General features: G+C 32.8%; 1 long non-coding RNA gene across 1 annotated transcript; it reads left to right on the top strand.

Moving 5' to 3' along the window:
- Positions 1–11,401: 11,401 nt before the first annotated feature.
- Positions 11,402–14,992, top strand: LOC114416981. The gene is made up of 2 exons (XR_003667680.1): positions 11,402–12,790; positions 14,511–14,992. It is a non-coding gene; the product is annotated as an uncharacterized LOC114416981 (long non-coding RNA).
- Positions 14,993–24,518: the final 9,526 nt, after the last annotated feature.

The raw sequence follows: 24,518 nt of genomic DNA, 5'->3' as shown, positions 1-24,518 counted from the left end.
CAAAACAGAATATTGATAAGACCAATGATTAAAAAGACTCCTTATGAACTATGGATGTGAGTGTTTTGTCCTTAACACCAGAGATCAACTCACAAAGTTTGATTCAAGGTGGATAAAGGTATCTTCCTAGGATATTCTGGCACATCTAAAGCTTTTAGAGTTTTCTCAAGAAATTTAGTAGTGGAAAAATCTATCCATTTTAAGTTCAGTTTTAGTCTAACAATTGATAAAAAGCTATTAGACCTTAAAAATGATTTTGCAAATATGCAGATAGGTCTATTTGTTGCACCCAAGATAGATGAAGTAAAACAATCTATTGAAATTTCTCCTCGATTTGGAGAATAACCAAATCAACAACCTCAACTATGGACTAGAAATTTGTTAACTATTACTCTCAAGATTAGATCATTGGAGATCAAACTGAAGGAGTCAAAACCATATCATCATTTAAAGATCTTGCATCTGAAATTGAACCTAAGATGATAGATGAAGCTTTAATAGATGATGAATGGATCATTGCAATGGAAAAAAGAACTCCACTAATTCACCTGAAATGATGTCTGGACAGTTATTTCCAAACCTCAGAACAAAAGTATATTGGAACAAGGTGGGTTTGTAGAAATAAATCGAATGAAAAAGGTAAGGTGGTAAGAAACAAAGCTAGGTTAGTAGCTTAAGGCTATAACTAGTAAGAAGGTATAAATTTCACATAAACCTATGCTCCTATTGCTAGACTTGAAGCTATAAAAATCATGCATGCCTTTGTTGCTCATAAAAATATAAAGATTTTTCAAATGGATGTTAAAAGTGTCTTTTCAAATGGTTTTACAAAAGAAATGTATGTGAAACAACCCCCCAGGTTTGAAGACCATACACTTCCAGATCATGTTTTCAAACTCGAAAAGGCTCTTTATAGTTTTAAATAGGCACCACACGCTTGGTATGACAGACTGAGCTATTTTCTTTTTGAAAATGGTTATATGAAAGACAAAGTAGATATTGCTCTTTTTAATAAGAGAAGTCGGCAAATATTTCATTATAGTTCAAATTATGTTAATGGTATCATTTTCGGAACTACTAATGAATCTGTGTGCAAGATTTCTCCGATCTAATGAAGAGGGAGTTCGAAATGAGCATGATAGGAGAACTTAAGTTCTTTTTAAGGCTTCAAATCAAGCAAGACAAATAAAAGAATTTACATACATCAGCAAAAATACACTAAAGAGCATTTGAAGAAGTTCAAGATGGAAGGTGCCAAACCAATGAAAACACCTACACATGCTTCCAATCCTTTGAGCAGAGACGAATCAAGTAAACTAGTAGATCATACAATCAATACAGGTATGATTGACTTACTTCTTTATCTGACTTCTAGTAGACCTAACCGTAGATTGATTAAGCTAGCTGAACATGAAACCACAACATGGATCTTACCTTTAAGACCTCCTGTTCAAATGCAACCAGACATTCAAGTGTATCCCAACCTTTACACTAGGCTATATCATGCTTTTAAAGGATACAAAATTCCAGAATGGTAGAGATGCAACATAGTCTGGAAGGAAAAAGGTGATATCAGGACTCACTCTTTATTCAAAGATGCAAAAATGGGACCTGGAAAAGCTCAACCTCACCAAGCTCTAGAAGGCAGGTTTTCCAGGTATTGGCCATTTCTCTCATCCATCATGGGACACCTTGCTTGAAGAAGAAGAAGAGTACGCACTTGGTGTATATGGACATAGGGAACTAGTAATCAAGGAGTTCTTTTCAAGATAGACTATTCCTCCCAACCCTAACAGTCTGATCTTTGAGCATCGACTTACAGACAGAAAGGTGTATCCATTTGGTGCAAGTGTTTGGCAAAAACAAAGAGGTTGAGTTTGTTGAAATGTCTTTCTCTACTCCCTTGGATCGTTAACAATTGATAGGTCTTATCTATACCTTTAATGTTGCTCTTCCTTGGGATCGCACTAAGATTGGAAAGACATTTCATAAAAAGGATATCATCTTGAAGGCACTTGAAGAAAGTATGAATTTTCAAGACTGGGAATTATCAAATTATGGACCTGATCCTAGAATGAAGCTATCTACCTATAGGAAGGAGATCAGATCAAGGCAAGACTGTTTTCGCAAAATTCAAAGGCTTAACACTCATTTACCCTTCATGCTCGGGTTATAATTTTCTTACTTAGCCACTCCCAAGACTCAATTTCAAATAGCCATTAATAAGCATGTTCTATATCAAAAGGCTAATTGCTACAAAGGCAAGGAGTTGCTGATTGAAGACAATGGCGATGCTCCACCAACTAAATATGCTAAAGTTCATCTTGAATCTCTCAAGCATGAGACTGAGCTCTTTAATATGGATTGGTACGCCATAAAGAGGTTTTACAGACTGAAGGAATGCTACTCTGGTTTGGAACCTGATGAGAAGCCACCTGTCGATGCAGTTCACCATGAAATTGGGTGATGCTATTAAACCCTAAACCGCACTTGCTTCTCTTAAGAAACTCTTTTCGACACGGTCTACGCATGGAAAAAGTAGTTCTATGCTATGTCTGATCACATCTTTTTGTTTGTGGTGTTCCTACCCTTCTTTAGATTCTTCTTCACACACCATGTGGATCCTATCATTGAAAAATTTGAATGTGATGTTGAAGATGCTTCTGATTCCGTGGTTGTTCAAGTGTATGATCCTCAACCCTCACGCGCTTATGTTCGTCTGCTTGAAGATGAACTAGCCAGAACTAGAGAAGCCCTTACTCAAGCTTTATAGGATCTTGGTCATTCTGAAAAGAAGGAGATTGTTAACTTAAAAGACATTTATGTCTTGAGACTAATCAGGACCCTTAATTATTTTTATTAGATTTAAACAAATACAAAGGTTAAAAATTGCATTTTATGCGCTATCAAAACATGTTCCACGAAGCCCGAGTTTTAAGTTTCATACGGTGGCAAGCTAAAATCATGATCTGATACAACATTAGAGATGATATTTAAGACTTTATTTAATATTGTGTCTTAGATCTATTTTGTAAAGATATTCGCCTAGGATCTATCGAGTCCTATGAAGAATAAATGAAGCCAAACTCTGAAATTCCTCAATCGCCATCAAAAGAAGAGTTTTGCTACATCGACTTGCTCTAATGCAAAATGAAATGGTTTCCTATTGTGGTGTTCAACACGCCAATGAAGAAGTCTGGTTTCTTAACATGAAGAAGTACGTGCATTTAATGCCCTAAGAGCCACATTCTTCAGACACAAGATTAAGAGAGGAAATATGCTCATTTAGAAACAACATATACTTGATTGAAGGTGGTCTATAAATACCAGAATCTTTGAAGAGATGAAGTATGAATTAAAGTGCTCATTACTCAAATTCTTTTTGTAAAAAGCTCTGAGTGTAAATTCTTGTAAATTTTAGAAAATCTCTCAAAACACTTTGTTTATCTTGAGAGAAAAAACTAAGTGTTGAAATTATTTATATGTCTACACGATAATAAAGTGCTAGTCATTATAAAACCAAACTAAAAAATATTTTTATTTGTGTTAAAGCTAGCAATGACTTGGTAGGAAAAAGAATATTAGTTGTAACAAGCTTGGTGTAAAGCTTTAGTTAAGGAGCTAGAAGTGATAGTGACAAATACTTGTAACTAGTTGAAGTTAGTAGAAGTTGGTGGTTAGCCAAAAACTGGATGCAATCTCGGTGGTTGAAACAAACAAATATAAATTTTTTGTGTGTTATTCTTTTTATTGTCTTTTTTTTATTTGAACTGACTTAGGGTTTGAATTTGATCTTAGAAGTTGGTGGTTAGCCAAAAACTGGACGCAATCTCGGTGGTTGAAACAAACAAATATAAATTTTTTGTGTCTTATTCTTTTTATTGTCTTTTTTTTATTTGAACTAACTTAGGGTTTGAATTTGATCTTTGTTGAAAAACTCTGTTTATTTTACGAAGATTTGAAACTATTGTCTAATTCATCTTGCAAAAGTATGATATTTGTTTTCATAAGTCTTACTTCATTAGACGATAACTTTGTTGTTTTTGAAAATGACTTAAATTTAGTAAAAGTCACAATTAAACTCCCCTTCTTGTGATATTTGCCTTTATAGTTATCAAAACACTTCTTGTAATATTAAAAGAGAATCAAAAAGTGAAACTCAAATTTTTAGATCAGTTAGTAATTTGGACAATTGAAGGTTATTCAAAAGGAAGTGAGGCGCAAAACAAGTGGCAAAATCTTAAAGGGAAGTTTTATTACAAGGACAAGTGTTGCAATCAGATATTAAGATACGCTATTGGGATTTACTATAAATAGGCAAGAATGTATAGATTTTCATTTAGTTACGAGCATTAACATACTTCATACACAACAAACTTTGTTGCACTATTTTTTTATCAGCAAATAAGGATGATATTAAATGAGGTACTCGATGTACCCATAAAGAAATACAATAGTGGTAAATACATAGGTTTAGTAATTTTCTGCCCCTTCGCTTGGTTACTTGGCATTTAATAGTCAAAGCAAACAAATGCTTGATAACCAAATGGCAATGACACACTAAAACCCACGAGTCTTTGAACTCAGCCAATACATGCACATCACTAAATACAATATTGACTACCTACTCTCACCCCAAGCTAAACATATATCCCAACTTATTCCTTTCTTTTTTTCTCCATTTATGGCATTTCATCCCTTCAAAGGTGTTTGGCATCATCAACCACTCCCAAAGTCATAATTCAAGCATTCATACCTATTGATATTGAGATGCATTCCGTTGGTGTTGCCAACCACTGATTGAATGAGTGATTAAAATACTTGATCCTTCCTTTGAGGCACATACAAGATGTAAGGGAAATTCTCTTCAGCAATGGTGTAGTATGAAATTCTGCTCCATTATGCACACAATCATTCCTTGTTGTCCAGATACACCAGACTATCAATGCACATACAACCCTCTACATTTGTTGTTCCTTTTTTGACCAAGTGCACTATGTGCATTGCCAATAGTGTGCTTCTGGAGAGCATGGCAATGTTGTTGATAACTGAAACCACTTATAACTATGCTTCCAAATTTTGATCACCTTTCCACAAGTAAAGAAGCAATGGTTAAGTGTTTCTTCTTCCTTTATGCAGAAAACACATTTACAATCTTCAAGGTTGGTCAAAATATTTCTCTAAATTTTTCTCTAGTAGATAACTTGTTAAGCATCATTCTCTATATGAGAAATTAAACTTTTAGTTGTACATTCATGCTCCATACACTTTGTATGATTTCTATGCTTAAAGAGCCTACCAATTCTAAGTGTGAGGCAGTATATGTCGAGTTCACCAGAAACCCACCTAAGATATCATCCTTCCACACCCATTCATCATGCTCACCATAAAGGATTTCACTCCCAGCTAAAATATGTTTTATTTCCAGCACTTGAGTAGCCTTCTACTTACAGAGATTTCTCCTCCAAATAAGATCCCATTCCCATATGCCTTCTTCCCACCTTTCCATTCAATTGACATTTTCCTCTTTTTGATAGGATAAAAGGTATAATCTAGAAATTTTATGGTAACTTCTCCTCATAAACCCAGCTATCAATCCAAAAGCATGCTTGATCTCCTTCACCCACCTTCCAATTATACCCTTCTTACATTGGCCCTAATGGGAACCCTCATGTAAGTGAAAGGAAAAGAAAAAATATTGTAATTCAAAAACTTTGCAAATTTAATGCATTGCTCTCTTCCATCCCCCACCACTTGATGGAAGCTTGCTTGTGGGGCTTCTATGGAGGCTAGATCTTTGAGCTTCAATGAGGTCCTTTAATGGTGATTTTCCACCATGGAGATGCAGCGAAAGACAAAGGAGAAGAGGTGAGAAGAGGTGTCATCCACTAGGGAATAAGCCATGGAAGAATGAGTTTCACCACCAAGATGAGCCTTGGATAAGAAGCTTGGAGAGGATGCTTCAATGGAGGAAAAGAAAGAGGGAGAGAAAGAGAGAGGGGGGTGCACGAAATTGAAGAAAAAGGGAGAGAAGTTGAACTTTGAGTTGTGTCTCACAAGACTCTCATTCATCAAAGTTACAACAAGTGTTACACATGCTTCTATTTATAGACTAGGTAGCTTCCTTGAGAAGCTTTCTTGAGAAAACTTCCTTGAGAAGCTTCTTTGAGAAAACTTCCTTGAGAAGCTAGAGCTTAGCTACACACACCCCTCTCATAACTAAGCTCACCTCCTTGAGAAGCTTCCTTAAGAAGATTCCTAAAGAAGTTAGAGCTTAGCTATGCATACCTCTCTAATAGCTAAAGTCACCTCCTTGAAGTGAGAAGCTAGAGCTTAGCTACACACCCCCTATAATAGTTAAGCTCACCCCCATGACAAAATACATGAAAATACAAAAAAAAAAAATCCCTACTATAAAGACTACTCAAAATGCCTCGAAATACAAGGCTAAAACCCTATACTACTAGAATGGCCAAAATACAAGGCCCAAATGAAGGAAAAACCTATTCTAATATTTACAAAGATAAGCGAGCTCATACTTAGTCCATGGGCTCGAAATCTACCCTAAGGCTCATGAGAACCCTAAGGCCTTTCCTGGGATCTCTGGTCCAATCTACTTGGAGTCTTCTATCCAATGCCCTTGCGGGGTAGGATTGCATCACCACACAAAAGCTACTTTTTGAGAAATTGACTTTTAGACCAGAAGCCAATTCATAGCATCTCATGATACTTTTGATGACCACTACATTCTTCAATGATGCCTCACCAACAAAGATGGTATCATTCGCTAACTATAGAAAATTAACCTACCATTATTCTTTCCCACAAGCTTCCCTCACCAATCCACTAAGACCTTTCACCATAATAACAAAGAGAAAGAGAGATTAAGGGATCACCTTGTCTCAACCCCTTTTGCAACTCAAATTAATTAGAAGGGCCTTCATTTATAAGTACAGAAGCTATACTAGAAGAAAGGCAACTCTTCATCCACCCAATCCATTTTTCTTTAACTCCCAACATACAGAGTCAGACTCTTTTTTAATCCACTTTTGAAAATTAGACATTTCTTTTCCTTCATTTTTGCCTCATCAATAACTTCATTGGCCACTGCCTCACTATGCAATAAATTCCTACCACCTACAAATGTGCTTTGCCTTTTATCAATAACCTCCTCAAGCACTTACTTCAATCTATTGACTAAGACTTTTGCTAGAATCTTATACCTGCATCCTACAAGTGAGATTGGCCTAAAACTCCCTAATTATTGTGGCTCATAAATCTTTGGAATTAAGGTAATGGAAGAAGCATTAGTACCTCTTGAAAGGATGCCATTTTGATGAAACTCATCCAACTAACTCTTGACATCATCTTTGAGCAAGTGCCAAAACTTCTTTATGAATTTGAAGTTAAGACTGTTGGATCAAGTGGCCTCAGAATAATTAAGAAGGGGGGTTGAATTAATTATTAATGTGTCTTGACTAATTAAAAAATTATCCTTCTTAATGTTACTAGATTCAACTAGGCTTTTACTACTAAGTTAAGAAAGTAAAGAACAGAAACAATAACTTAACCAAAAGTAAAAGCGGCAATTAAAAGTACACAGCGGAAATGTAAAGAGTGTAGGGAAGAAGAAGACAAACACAAGATTTATACTGGTTCGGCAACAACCCGTGCCTACATCCAGTCCCCAAGCAACCAACGGTTCTTGAGATTTCTTTCAACCTTGTAAAATCCTTTACAAGCCAAAGATCCACAAGGGATGTACCCTCCCTTGTTCTCTTTGAACAACCAAGTGGATGTATCCTCCACTTGAACTGATTCACAAGAGATGTACCCTCTCTTGTTCTCAGTATAACAACCCAAGTAGATGTACCCTCTACTTGTGCCACAAAGGATGTACCCTCCAATGTGTTAGGACAAAGAATTCTTAGGCGGTTAATCCCTTGAATTCTCTGTGAGGGGGATACAAAAGATATCTCAAGAGGTTAGTCCTTTGAAATCTTTTGTATAAAGGGGAAGGGAAAAAGATATCTCAGGTGGTTAGTCCTTTGAAATCTTTTGTAAGAAACAGAAGATATCTCAGGCGGTTAGTCCTTTGAAATCTTTTGTCAAGAGGGAGAAGGGAAGAAACAAAAGAATTCTCGGGCGGTTAGTCCTTTGAATCTTTTGACAAGAGAAAGAAGTTAATGAAGAAGAAGAGTAGTACAAGTTTTTGGTCAATGAACTTTTCTTGAAAGATAAAGTATTGAACAAAAACTCTTAGCAAGATGAAGAGAAATGAATGAAAGAAATCAGTCTTAGTTGTTTTTGAAATTCATGTCATGGTCACATATTTATAATCATTTGATGACTCAAATTAAAGTTTGTGACTTTTGACAATTTCTTTAAAACTAGTCACTTTAAAAGTTGTGAATTTTGTGAAAACTGATCACTTAAAAAGTTGTGACTTTTGAAAAAATCTTCAGAAACAAGTCACTTTAAGAATTGTGACTTTTGGAAATTTATTTTTCGAAATCAGTCACTGGTAATCGATTACCATTATAGTGTAATCGATTACACATCAAAAGATGTGACTCTTCATGTTTAAATTTGAAAATTAAAACGTTTAGAAACACTGGTAATCGATTATAAGTATTGTGTAATCGATTACACAAGTTTAAAATGATTTGAAAATGTTTTATCACTAGTTGTGACTCTTGAAATTCGAAATCTAACGTTTTAAAACATTGGTAGTCGATTACATGATTATGGTAATCGATTACAACTTTGTAAATCAGTTTTGAAAACAATGCTGGCTACTGGTAATCGATTACCAGAGAGTAAAACTCTTTGGTAAAAGATTTTGTGAAAAATTCTTGTGCTACTCAATGTTTTGAAAAACTTTTTTAGTACTTATCTTGATTGAGTCTTCTCTTGATTTTTGAATCTTGAGTCTTGAATCTTGATCTTGATTGTTCTTGAATCTTGATTCTTGAAACTTGATTGTTCTTGAATCTTGAATCTTGATTGTTCTTGAATCTTGATTCTTTGAAACTTGATTGTTCTTGAATCTTGATTCTTTGAAACTTGATTCTTAAAGCTTTTTGACTCCTGATTCTTTCTTGATTCTTTGGCATCATCAAAATAATCTTGGAAGTCATTGCTTCCACAAAGGCCATTAGGTCTGGGATACTTCAAGCTTCCATAATCCTATTTTGTTTCTCAAAGTTCCACCTCCAAAAAGTTAGCCAACAACATGTCATTATCTTGATCTACAATACTTTTAAAGTGTACACCATCAAGCTTTGGTCTTTCCCAACTTACCTCCGACAATCTTGCTTCAAATATATTTTTTGCCTTTTCCTTTACTCGATTAGGATCGTCCACTCATCCTCCATCCACATTGATTATTTTAATCAAGTTCTTCTTTCTCCTCCAATTCACCATATTATGGAAATATCTAGAATTAAAATCCCCTTCTAAATTCCATTTCACTGTAATTCATTACTTTGCAAAACTCTTCTTGTAATTCTCGCCTTTTTTAATTTCCTCTTCATTCAAACTGTTATTCTCTCTTATAGGTCAATGTCATTCAACTCCAATTCTATCTCTTTTTGTCTCCTCTCCAAATGCCCAAATATATCATTATTCCACTTCTTTAACCCTCTTCATCCCCTTAAATTTTTCCTTCAATACATATGCACCCCACCCTTAGATTTCCATTGACTTCCATGCCTTCTCCACAAAATTATCAAATCTTGAATCTTCAAACCAACAATTCAAGATTCTAAATGGCTTAGGTCCCTAATCAACCACAACATTCTTCATCACCAAAGGACAATTGTTAGATATGTCCCACTCCCCAACATATTGTGAGCATCCTGACCACTTTGCAATCCACTCTCTACTCACCAACATCCTATCCAATCTACTTATAGCTTTCCCATTTAGACGACAGCATGTAAATCTTCTTCCATTAATAGGGATGCCATCCACTCCCATATCACTAATGAATTGGTTAAATTCTCTTCTCTCACCGCTACCTACATTTGCCTCTACCACTCTTATTCTTTCACTTGCTCTTCTCACATTATTGAAGTCATCTATTACACACCGCATACTTTAATTGCTAGTACTTTTCTTCTCTTTTAGTTCCTCCTACACCCTCATCTTTTTTACTAAGTCACATGGAGAGTATACGTTTGCAATTGCAACCTGACACACTTCTTCCTTCCAAATACCTTCTACTAAAATAAATCTAAATCCCATGCGCACATTAGACACCCCCAAACTTCCTTTTACACCACATACAGAGTAGTCCACCACTTATATTAGTTGTTGGACTATGAATGAATTCAATCTCTTTGCCCCCTAAAGAGCAACACATAACTCCAAGCTAATATGCTCCCTCTTAGTCTCATGGATACATATAAATTGATTATCTTCCTTCAACACCAGGTGCCTTACCATTTTCCACTTTGTCCTCCCCCCCCCCCCCCCCCCCTAACCCCATAAATCTTCATAAATCCACTATACAAGCAACCCTCCTAAACTTGCAACCTTCCTATATGCCTTTTTCTTGTCTCTTACCTCTAAATCCTCAATTCTATCCAATAATTGTTCCTGTTGTCCCCCATAAGTCATTCCCATGGCCTCTCCAATTTCCCATAATTTGTGGGACTCCGCTGGATCATTTCGCAACTAGAAAATCCAATTATAATTTATAATGTTGTTGCCAGGCAAGAAGTTACTAAGCGATTGCATTTGCACGTCCTTAGACTACTGCATTCTCCACCAATCTTATCTGGAGTGTCCCACCTTCACCACCTTGTGTGGACTTCTAGCTTGAGCAAGTATGAGTTTCGACCACACAAGTGTCCCTTAGTTCAAACTCTTCCTTCAAAGTTTTGCTTTCTCCCCGTGTATTATTCTGGTCACTTGGTTCAATTATGTATTATTCATTCTTCCTTTCTTTTCTTCCTACTATTGAGCCCGTATGTTCACTTGACCTAACTCTTTTATTTTCTACCTTGCTATCTCCACTCTACCTCAATATTACCACTATCTTTTCTTAATGGCCACCCCCCTCTTTGCTCGTCCAACTTTAAATTTTGTGTACCTCCCTTTGGTCTTTGGGCACATTACTCTTCTTCTCCTTTATCTTGGTCTCATGAGTTGTTACCTTTTGAGTATCTTCATCCCCCTTTTCACGCTTAATCATTTTTGTGTTCTCCTCAACTATGCAGGGAATTGACGCCTTTAAGTTCACCACCTTACAAACTTACTTGAGATCAATACTTTCTTTGTCAATATCTTTTGTCCTCTTTCCCCTTCTATGATCTTCTTTACCCAAGATCTTCTTTACCCACCCCCACACTATTTTAGCTTCAGTCCCTTTTGTACTGACTCCACTATCGACTCTTTTAGCTTTTTTGTCACCTTGTGTAGTCATCCTATTGAGCGTTGGGTAAAAGACTATTGGATCTTCATCTCACTAGAGATTCCCGTCATGTCTCCCACCTTTCCCACCACCATCTCCTTGCAACTTAACACCATCTTCGCCACAGTTATCATAACACTCATCTATCAAGGAACTAAAGTCCCATCCATACACGCTTCTTTTAGATAACTCCCCATCACTTGAGTTCTTCCATCCCTTTTGTCTACATATGTAGCTTCCACTATCCCAGAGACCTTCTTCAATTATTCTTACAAGGTGAATAGATCCATTGAATCTTATTCTCTTATGTATTAAAATAGGTCGTGGTAATGCCACTTTGACTAACACTTTGATTTGATCGAGTCTCTATTTTTCTTCTATGTCTTCTTCCACCATGATGAACTTGCTGATGGGAGCTACTAGTTAGGATATACAGTCCTCACCTCACACGTGTAATGGAACCCCCCATCTTGAGAGCCATATGATCTTATTCTTTATTTTTAAGCTTGGGTCCCATTTTTGTATTGAGTGGAACATCGCAAATAACCCTTAATCCTCCTCTTTGGCTCTATTAATAACCTCTACATCTTTAATATCGAAGATCAGCACCGTCAGATCTCCAATATAGTTCAGTTTCAGATTCCCTATACCACCTACAAGATACACTTCATCTAGCCTATTGAACCAAGACAAATATTTTAGTTTACCCACAGAACTTTGTTTTAACCACTCTTGTATCTCACCATGTGTATGTATGTCCTGACCCCACCACAGTTCTTCATGCTTTCCCACTTGGTTTACCCCTTTAGCTTTCCATTTATGCTTCTTTGTCCCATCCCCTTGTCTAACTGCTTGGGCATAGTTTTGATTGTGATTCGAAGTACTCCCCTTCCTCTTCCAACCCACCCTTTCTTTGTCATTTTCCATAATTACCTTACTATTTCATTCACTGTCTTTGTTATTTGTTGTATCAGTTCGATTGTCTTTAACCACCCCTTTGTCGAACCTTGGGAGATTGACCCTCATTTGTGCATTTCTTATGTAAATGTTGTTCAACTCATGTTCCATCCACCTCTCATTCTGAGCATTTAGGAATCATATAAAACCATATATATACCTCCACTTATCCTTTCTATTTGGAATATATATTTCCCACACCTTCCCCCTCTTTAACAATACCTTCTAGAGATCTTCATACTCACACCCATCTAGAAAGTTTGAGAAAAAAATAGGTGATTACATGACCTAGTGGCCTCACCGTCCCTCTTAGCATAGTGTTTTCCTTCACTCTCCGAGATCTCGCTCCTCTCCCCCCTCTCATCGCAGTCGATCTACTTTGCGGCACATGCTTTTTCGGTTTTGTGGAAACATGTATGTTGTATATTGCTTTTACATTCAATTCTGATCTTTGTCTTCATTCTACTTTTGATAACTCATTCTACTATCTATAACTCACTCTCCTATCGATGACTCTTTCTTTACAGATTCAACTTATGTTTTTGAATTATTATGTGTATGTTCTTATATTCGTAAATGTTATTAATTCCAATATTGTTTTTCATTTCACCACAAAAATTAATTACTTTCATTCGAGTATTATACCAGAACCCACTTACTTGTTTTATACTTAAAATTAAAATTGTTATAATTGTGAAATCCTAAAAACAAGCATTTCATCAAATTGAAAATCAATAAATTATTTGTTTGAATACAAAGAACCCGTAAAGTATTTTGGTTTAGTGAATTTAGTGCCAAATCAAACTCTTATTTGTTAATTTATTGTTTTTCGAATCTAATACCAAAATTCTCACTCAACACTCCCCCAAAACAAAAGTAGGCTTTTCGTTTTGATACCTTTTGTTACATTATTTGATAAATCATAATTCAATTATTAGTTTAATATTTTTTGTACATTAGTAGCAACAAAGTTTAGACATGAGATCTTGTGCAAATTATCTAAACTCGTCACCACTAGACTAATCATAGTAAGTCAGATTTAGAATCTAGCATGCCACAAATTTTACAACATTGATTAAAAATCAAATGAAAGTTTCATTATTTTCCAGTGATATAATTAGGATTATAAAAAAAATAAGGAAAAAAATTAGCACAATAACTCTACAAGTCCAAGAAAATGTTTCTTTTATATCACCATATATAGTGATTTTGATAAGTTTGGAAAACTTTGTTTTTTGAATCGATCGATTACTTTTAACAGAAAATGTTATTAAGAAGTAATATTGTTCAAAGTATGGTAGAACAATAAATATTAACATCTCTCTCAAATGGAAATTCAAAACTTAATTTATTATGTCATGAGAGACTAATTCCTTTATAGAACCTAACTCGGACTCGTTAAGCTGGTGCATTTAGTTATATTCTTTACCATTATATTCATCCTTCACAGGTTGAGTCTCGAAAATAGGGTTAGTTAAAATATTGGCCACTAGCACCTATGAGGAAGTCCACATACATGTTTATATAATTTCTTTAAAAACATGAAATTAATTTTATGATTTATTGATTGAAATGAAAATTGTAAATGATTTTATAAATATAAAAATTAAATATTACTTGAAATATTAAATTTCATCTGTGTTTCTTTTTCTTCTGTTCAAATTTATCCATCCTTGTATGAACAACATTTTAGCTTAATTAATGCAATTTGGTTTCTTAAAAGAAAATTAGAATTTCATATAATATATATATATATATATATATATATATATATATATATATATATATTTGTTCAAATTATACAATTGTATATAATTGTACGGGATACTTTGGAATAAAATGATTGATAAAAAAAATATAATTTCCAATTGATTTGAAAGATTATAAGGTGCCCTTAATAAAGCACCGGGACATTGACCAATGGGCGTCTTTCCATTACAATAATTGAGACTTCGATTTCATTGTCTCCTGCAGTATCTATTCGTATATCAAGTACAAAATTAGGAACCGACATGCATAATTGATTTATAAATAAAGTATTTACAAATTATTTAATGCAGCAAATTAAAAGAAAAAAAAACGTAGGAAAAGTAGAGGCGTGAATCTACCCAGATTGATGTATATATTTTTGCAGGATTTTCGTTGCCAGAAGATCAAGCATATTACATGGGTATATTGGGATGTCTATATAGTTTCGTTCACAAGGCGACATAATCTTGCACCAGTCACAGAAAACTAGGCTTGGACATATTCTATTGCATCTTCCAAGGACCTGAATAAATGAGACAAATATTGACCTTATTATATTGGATTTGAATGATTGGTACAATTAGCTAGAGTATGCAAATTAAGGTAACCATGTCACAACAAAATGTACTTCTGTAGGATTGCTCCGAAACAGATCTATTGATAATTTCACACCAAAAAGAACAAAAAGAAAGATCTATTGATAACTTTGGCTCTTCAATTCGTATGTCTTTTGACACAGTGAGTGTGGAGGCAGAGTGCCACAAGCTGAAAACTTGAAAGTATGTTTAGTTTCATAATATTTGTTTTGTAGAAATCAGCAAGATTTTAAAAAATCAATAGAGTTTATGACTATAATTTTGACTGCAATATTAAGATTTTTTTTAGTTTCATGTCCTCGATTGTAATTGAAGCTGCATCATTCACTTTTGTCTTGTAATATAAAAAAACACTACTAAATTATTAAAAATAAATATGTATACTCAAAATTCAATTTATTATGTTATTAATTTTAATAAAAAATTATTTTTTATTTTATTATCATATTTATTGTTTTATTAAATTATTAATTTTATTATCGTAAATTGCTACCACAATTACAATTTAAAACTTTGGGAATAAGAATTGGGCGTGGAAGTATATGAAGAGAAAATCAAAGTCTGAATGGAGAACTTTGAAAAGGGCATGTCACTATAAAAGAGCTTTTTATTTTAAAATAATTATTATTTTAAAGGTTATAGTTTTTTTATAAAAAAAAAAAAAAAACCCAAATTTTCTCACATCTTTGTCTTTTACATTTCATTTGCACACACTTTTTCTTTTTATATCTCCTGCCACGTCTTTTATTTTTCTTTTTCTTTTACTTCTTGTCTTGTTCTTTTTTTTCTTCATTATACTCACCTTTTCTTTTTATGTCTCCAGTCACATCTTTTATTCTTCTTTTTCTTCCTATCTTATTTGTTTTTTTCTCTCTCTTTGTTTCCGTCTCTTTCTTACGCACATCTCACATTTCACGAGTGAGAAAAATTATTTTTTTAAAAAATCACTTCTTTGAAACATCAAGAATATATTGCTTTTTTTCTACTTGACTAAATTTGTCTTTTAGTGAGTGAAATGAAATAACATTAATTATTTTATTCAACAGCTAGCTTATTTTAATTTTTAAACATAATCTTAAATGACAATTATTTTAATACAGAAGAGGCGGAGTAATTTGTAACAAAGTGCACGTTGACTCCTTTGAGCCTTTAATTTTCTTTTCCCCACATTGTGATTTTTTTTTCGGGTAGATTTTCTCACATTACTTTAAAGTCTAAGCTTTAAAATTTGAAATTATTAGTTCTCCAATAAATAGATTTTTTTTTTGTTCAGAGACCACCGTGGTCAGGTGGTGTTTTCGCATACTGCAGACATTGGTTTCTGCTCAGTTATTGCTGCGGAAATTTGGGCCATTCTGACTGGTATTTAAATTGTCGAATCTTGGAGTCGCAGGTTTAAGTGTTTAATTGTCGGGAGTTGCTAGGTGCACCCAGCATTTTTTAAAATGACAAAATTGCCCCTGCCTTCTTTCTCCTTTTAAAAGCTGTGTTTTTATTAAAAAAATCAGAGCAGCCATTGTTGTGCACTCTTCTTCTCACTTCTCTCTTCGGTGTCATATTTTCTTCGGTTCCTTGGCAACGGTTAGGTTCGATGAAGGTGAAGATAGCGGTGTTCAGTATTGCGGTGGTCGTCGGCAGCGGCATACAAGGTATGCATTATTGATCCGTAAAGCACCACCACCACACCGCCAAACACCAGTTGAGAAGAACGCGCGAGGAAGAAGCAGAGCAGAGCAGCACAACAGCACCACCACCACGCCGCCAACAATGGTGAAGAAGCAACTCACGTCACCGGCACCAACAGTCCACTCGAGGTCGCGGAATCGCGCAGAAGAAGAAGTCTGGTCACGGTAGAAGGAAGAAGAAACGGCTGGGTGCTGGGTGTAGAGTTTTTAAATAAATTTGGCAAGGGTATAAAAGTCTTTTCCACTTAAGTGCTGGGTGCACCAGCAATAATGCTGGGTGCACCTAGCATCTCCCTTAATTGTCGAATCAGGCTCTTTAGCAGCTATTTCTCAGCTGGATCGTAGCTGCCCTTCAAGTCTTGATCCACAGTATTTTCGAGTTTGTCTCGGATGGGGGAGATGTTCTATGGTCTCATACTCTTCTTCAGGATCAATTTTGGTCTTTCTTTACAAGGACAGTTTCGTACTCCTTTCTTTCTCTTATGTAAACATTTTTTTTTAAAATATAAGTAAAATCTAATTACTCTGTTTTATTTAATAAAATTATAGTTAAAATATTCTTCATTTAATAGGGAATTTAGGGAATTTGTACTTAATATATTTAAGTTCTGATGTAGGATAATTTTAAAAAAATGTTTATTTTTTAATTGAAATAAAAATTTAATAAAACAAACTAACGTTTTTAATAAGTATGAAATAAGTTTTTTTTTTTTTTTTTTATAAAAGAGAAGGGAATATGTTTGATGTAGTTCTATCAATCCATCTTTTATTCTTAACATTGTTATGACGGATGTATCTTCCATTAGGTTCCCTGGCGGTTTCTAGTGGTCGGGGTTAAATTTAAAAAAAAATTAAATAATTTGAAATGGCTGTTGAAAAGTGAAAAATCCTGCGTTTGAATTCTTTTAAAGTTTACTGTTGTTAATAGATGACCAAAAGCAAGGCATATATGTACCCAACATCTCTCCCATCTATGATCTAACTTCAAGCTTATGTGAATAATTGAAGGAAACACTAACCATCATATTGCAAATAGAGTCATACACATTGCATCCAATTGATTGAAAACATCACGGGAGAACTAGCAAAAGTAGGTTAAAAAAAAATAAAAGAAATGCCTAATAGTGTTGTAAACAAAGTGAAACAATTAGTGCTGGAAGAGTTAACAAGAATGAGCTAACATGAGCAAAAACAGAACAATGATTGCAGGAAATAAGGTAAGCCTGAAATGCAGAATTGAAATTGTGGAGAATAGAAATCACACATTTGGCAGTTTCACATTATAGGTTCATGGGCTTGTCTTAAATTTTATACATTTTTTTTTTATTTACATGGTGATTACAAGGGTTACTCGACCCAAATTACACCATTTAAGACATAATAAAAGGGATAATCAATTACAGTAAACCCTCCCTACGCCCTCCTTTCAACCACATTACTGCAGAGGAAGCTTAATTGTGGGGAAGTAATGTATCTATTTTCATGGTTATGTTTCTAACACAAGCACATAAATTTGCGTTTTACTACACTAATATACAGTTTAAAACCTAGCTCGCATCTAGATAACATTTTCTTCTTCACAAATAATACCAGTAATTAAACTCATGTTTTCACAATGAAATTGATCCCCCAATTAAAGGGGTAACAAATATATTTTCATTCTCTTTAATTTTATTCTGACAATTTAATGTGATAGGTCTAATTTATAATTTTTCTGAACTTTCTTGCAGCCGATTGTACGCTTTATTGCCAAACAATGACCCATTGGAGGAAAAAGCCCATTCTAAGGTCCAACACAAAGGTATCTCGCTCCTAACCTAATTGATGTCATAGCTAAGCCCAAAATCAACTAAATTTTATTTTCTTAAAACACTTATTGGCACCTCCCAAATTTACTCTTTCACCTTTCGTGTTTTGCTCTTAATTTTATTTATTTATTTACAAAAATTCCTTTGAAAAAAACATATTTCCATTGATTCCGTGTACACAACAGACATATGTTTTCGTTAAGTATATGAGTCAATTACACAATGGAAATAACCTTTTGTTGTGCATTTAGGGTCCTTTAATAGATAGCAAAAACTTGTTTCCATTTTGTAAGATTGAGAGTCAACTGATAATACACAGTGAAAACAAGTTTTGGTTGTGTACCAAACCCCAAATTTTAGTCCTCCCTTTGTTATGATATTTTCTAATGAGGACTTATTGAAGTTGTATCCGGATATGCAAGTTCACAAATTTTATTTCACAGTTACATAATTCGCTTGAACATAAGAGAACTGCATATGCATCAATTTGCAATACCGTTCGTGAAAATTCGTCAAGTAGAACCTTGAAAGGGTAGAACCATGGAAGATGAAATATTGCAGTCAGAAAAATCATCAACAACAACCAAGCTTTAAAGAGATACCTTGAAACAAGCTCAACTTTTCCACAATTGGTTGAGGGCTAGTGCAGAAGCAACATCTCCTTCTGAAACTTGATGAATGAGATGAGAAAAAGACCCCGACGGCAAATGAAAATGAACAACTGCACATGAAGATAAGATGAAAGGGTTTTATTTTTTTTGTTGTAAATTGGTGTTGGACTATTGGTTTCTAAATAATATTTATAATTTCTAATAAATTTTAATTAATATTCAAGAGTATATTTTTAAAATTTATTACTAGCATTTCTCTTTCAAAAATCAATATTTTTAAAATTCAACCTGTCATTCAACCGATGAAGACATTGATTTAAGGTACAATAGTTGAACCTTAAACTATGGTTAAATCAATTTTATATTTTTTAATATTACATAATATTTTAAATAATAAGATTTGATATCAATTTTAAGTAATAAGATAATATATAATTAAAAATTAGGATATAAAATAGTTATAAATTAGTATAAATGACGAAATTATATGTTTTATAGGATAAAAATTAATAATAGTTGATATTTATGTGAAATATTTAAGAATGTATTTTTATTTATCTTAAAAATATTTTAGATTAAATTAAAAAATTAAAAAAAATTGGTTCAAACCCAATTCTTTATGTCAGTTCAACACCGATTTTGATTCATTTTATATTGATTTGACCAGTTCTCACTAGTTCTGAAATGCTTTGATTTTTTAGAATTTTTGGACCGGTAACATGATCAGTTCTCTTAGTTAAAAACCATGCCAGAAACAAATTTCTAAAATATAATCTTTTGAGTACCTACCAAAAACATTCTCTAACACTCTTTTGAGGAAGATATTTCTGAAAAAAATAAAGCATATATGAAATTATTTTTTAAGGAATACATTAGCATTTCTCTACTAACAATACATTCTAAAAATTAGTTTTTGAAGAGGGCATTTTTATGTAAAATAAATAGAAAAATAATTGCAAATAGAAAAAAGAAAAAAAAACGTACAAATAAAATAACTCTTATACTATGATATTATGTTAAATTTCATCTCAAAAATTAATATTAAATTTTATTGTCCAACAAATATATAAAAAAGAAAAAAAAACGTACAAATAAAATAACTCTTATATTATGATATTATGTTAAATTTCATCTCAAAAATTAATATTAAATTTTGTTGTTCAACAAATATATAAGCTATATTTCAAAAAGTGAGACAGTGATGTGAGACTTAGATATTTTTCAATACTTATCACTCTATTTTAAGATCCTTAGAAGATTGGAAATGGTAAACTTAGCAAGACATATCTCACATAAATTCACAATCCCATGGCTAATCCCATGGCTGGTTCGAATCATCAATTGCTAGGAAGATTGGAAATGGGAAACTAACCCGGTTGAGCAATAATTCCATCAAGGATACTTATCCTCGATCGACTTTATCAGGTTACAGAATACAAAGCAACACTTATTTAATTTCTAGAATACTGTGCAGGGTATGAGTTGCTGGCTATTTACTGCAATATGATTTGCAAAACACTCAGTTGGTGGCGAACGTGCATGATTTGTGGTTATGGAAATCATCTGAAAAAGGTTTCTCAATTGCTTCAGCATATCACACTATAATGACACAACCAACTTCCCAGACAACATCAAGATTCTTTGCCCCATGCCTGCACAAGTTTTGTTGTCCTTATAATAAAAATAATGTGCAATAAAGATAATTAATTAAAATAGGAGTTATGATTAATTAAAATGATAATAAAGTATACATAAAATGTCATTATACTGAAAAATATTTTAAATTAAAATAACAAATAGTAACGTTTTGAAATATACAAGTTTTGGGCCGGGTTTTCTGATGTACCATAGAAAGGTCTTGGTTTTGTCCTGGAGATTATTAGTGGATTGACTCCCTACGCGCTGCAGCTACATAAAAAGAGGCATTGAGATTATCAGCAATTGGATCATTCGTGTGTCTTGTGTAACGAGGACTGCAACACATCATTTCCTCATGTAGTGTTTAGTCTCAGACATGCTATGTTGTGTTTCCCTGGCTTGTAGTTTCTATATCTTTACCTCAAGATATTATATTCTTGTACTCCCAGATGGACTAGTGTGTTAGGGAAGAAGAGCAAAAAGACTAAAAAATTTGTATGACATGCTACTATTTTTTTTAATCAAGGCAAAAATGAAGTTTATTCAGTCTGGCATGTTACTACCTGATGTATCTGAAACTTAAGGAACAAGATTATATTTTATTAGGAATATAGCAGTTGATAGCTCGGACTGCCTTGCACTAATCAAAGCTATTAATGGATGATTCATTTCATATACATCCGTTATTTTTCAGAAAAAATAAAATGAATCAACGAAGAATTGTTGCTTCAGTATTCTCTCTGGACGTGTGAATCCAGGAAATGTGCCAATAGCCTTGCTAATTGACATTATTTTATTTCAAACAAAGTTTTTAAAAATATTATTTTGTGTTATTTTTGAAAAATCGATTGAAATTATTATTTTATTTCATGTCTCATTTTTTATTCAATTTAAAATGTGAAATGTAATTTAAAAAGTATCACTTTTTATTTGTTATAGTTTTACTTTTTTTCTTATGTGTTACATTCATAAATTCATATTAAATGAATTTTATGTTCATTGTGATATATCATAATGGATATATAATAGTAGAGTTAATGTTTTTCTTTTTAAACAACATAATAAACACAAACAAAATGTTGAATTATAAAGAAAATATATAAAATTAAAAGTTAGTAAAATCATATTTTAAAGAGGTGAAGTTAGAACATTTTCTTTGAGGGACTAAGTATAAAATTAATATTTAAAAATATTTTAAAGAACTGGTACCGGTTTCTTGTATGTTTATCCAAGTTTGATAAAATTCAATAAGGATGGATGAGTTTAAAAAAATATAAATCTATTTCTTTTAAACTTGAACTGGTTTCACCTTTAGCGAAAATAAGAATGAAAAAAGTCAAACATATCTTTATATTTTCATATTGTCATGTTCTTCTTTTTTATATATGATATGTTATTCTTTTAATGTAATAAAATATATAAATTTTAATGAAATTATATGTCTATTTTATTATATAATAATATATTTTATTTTAAATATAAGATAATTGTTTACCATAAAATCTGAAGACCAATCCTGTATTAACTATTTTTTTTACATACTGCATTAACCAATCTAGGGATATATAGATCAAGTCTGTTTAAAAATTATAATATAAAATAGACTTTTAAATAATTTAATAAGTCAAGTGATGCTTTTAACTATAAATATATTAAGTATATTTATTTTACTAATTGGGCCCTCAAAATATTTTGGCATGATTCACAACTGCTTGGAAGGCCACAGGTATTATTTTATTTTATTTTTTGAAAGAAGGCCACAGGTATTCATTTAAGAAGGAATGGATTCTATATTTCATTAAATATATGCAAATTCATTCGCCAAAAATTCTTTTTAATAAGCATTAATTGCACCAAAATTTTTCACCAGCATTTATGTTTAAAGAAAGTTAACTATTTTTGCATGAGAAACATCTATCTTAATATATCTAGCTACAAGTTAGTAAAATAACTGGTTGTGAGAGTGGCATATTCCCTAATATTCGAGCGTGCATTCTAGTGGTGACTGCGCAGTGCTTATGCTGATACTCAGAGGAAAAGAAACACTGGTATTGATATAATGTGCAAAGTGACAATTCTTAATCTTCCACATGAGGATACAATTTTACAAGAACTGAAGTAATACGGTAAAAACTGAAATAAAAAATAATAATAATACAGATGAAAACAAAGCAAAAACTCAGAGGACAACAAAATAATGATAAATAAAGACTAAAAACTTAATTATTGACTTGTTTTTTTTTTTTTTTTTTTTACGGAATCATTTAAGAAGGAATAAACTACAAACAACAGAAACTGTTGCCTCAACATAAATAATAAGGGATTGCTTGAATTCAATTCTTTTAGACATGAGCAAGTTCTCCTTTACATCTTGTGCGATGTCAGCTTGAATATTAATATTGAAAATCTCCTGAATTAAGTGACTTTAGTTTTTTCTGGTAACGAACCTTGTCCACAATATTGGAATTCTTGATTTCTGAACATTTGTTAACAAGCTTCGTGCATGCCCTTCTCCATTTCTTGTATCAGTGACTTGAGTTCGTCGTTTGAACGGCCCAACGCATTGTTGTTCCGTTTCATCTCTTCGATTTTCGGAGCTATTGCTTTCAGGATATTTTGGAGGCAGACCAAGTTTTGTTTAAAGAGTGTGGCTCTGCTTATTGTTCCTGAAACAACCAATTCTACGAGCATAGCCTCTGCCATATTAATTCACGAGCTAGCTAGTCTCAATAACGAGAAGATGTATATATATAGCAACCTTAGACTCTGCACAATATAAACTCATGCATGCAACCAAGATGCTTCTTGTATACTATTGTTAAAGGGAAGTTTCTTTGACACTTCATTCCCAATTTCATATTGTTTCTTATATATTTTGTTGACTTGTACTGGTTAGCGTTAATATCAACGGGTGCAAAACGTTTTCCTTTTCTTTTGACCTCCTTTCCCAACCATATTAGCATTTATGTCTTATTTACAAACCATTTTGTAAAGTAGATCTAGACTTTTAAATAAATTATCACAAAGGTCAGTCAGATATTAAGAATAAGTTTATATCGTATAAATTAGTTAAATTTCACTCTTACAAAGTTTAGCATGCTATTTTCTTTCTTGTCCTATATATGTCTTGAGTAACAATTGTTTTAATTTTCATAGTTTAATTTTAATTTGTTTTGAATTGAGTTCTTTTTTTTGCATTATCCTATTTATCAATTTTTTTGGTACAATGGGAAATTCAATCCAGAAGAGACTAATTAAAATGAGACTTATTCCATTGATAGTTATGAGAACCCCAGCAGGTCAGAAGATCAGCTACTTCATTATTCTCCCTAGATGTGTGAATCCAAGAAGTGTCAAGTCCTTTGCGTAATATTCTTGATTTCAAGCAAAGTTTCTTTATGGAGGTGGTCCAGGTGGAGGCTCATCATGCCTATTAACCAATTTAGGAAAAGAGCAAGTCTACTTTATAAAATGATTCAGCGCATTTAAAAGGATTAATTTTATTTTTGGTCCATGAATTTTTTCGAATTTTTACTTTTAACCATTGAATAAATTTTTGATGATTCTTACTTCCTGAATTTTTGTTCCGTTAATACTTTTAGTACTCACCATCAAATATCACCGTGAAATTAATGCTTAATTAATTTCTATTATTGATTTTCTCATTTTTCTAATAATTTGATAACACGAATACCTCACATTTTATATTTTCATCTCTCGTTAATCTATTCTCACAATTTCTCTTTCATCACTTTTATTTTTTCCAGAATTAAACAACTTTTCATTTTCTTATTTGACTTACCTTACGATTATACATATAACTTTGAAGCACTCACGCATAAATATACTATTACTTTATATTATATATTGATGAAGAACAAATTAGTTATTTATATAAATTATATATAATAAATTTTATAATTTTATTAATATTTCATCAGTTTAATAAAAATATAAAAATACTAAAATTAAAATTCACGAGTAATGCATTACAAAATTAAAAATAAAAAATATTTTAAAAAAATCAAGGAAGTTTACCTGCACTTATGTTGGGA

Source organism: Glycine soja, chromosome 1, assembly GCF_004193775.1.
Source record: "Glycine soja cultivar W05 chromosome 1, ASM419377v2, whole genome shotgun sequence".
In the NCBI taxonomy this organism is placed as follows: domain Eukaryota; kingdom Viridiplantae; phylum Streptophyta; class Magnoliopsida; order Fabales; family Fabaceae; genus Glycine; species Glycine soja.
Note: the sequence above shows the minus strand (reverse complement) of the source record. Positions and strands in the feature narration are given on the sequence as shown.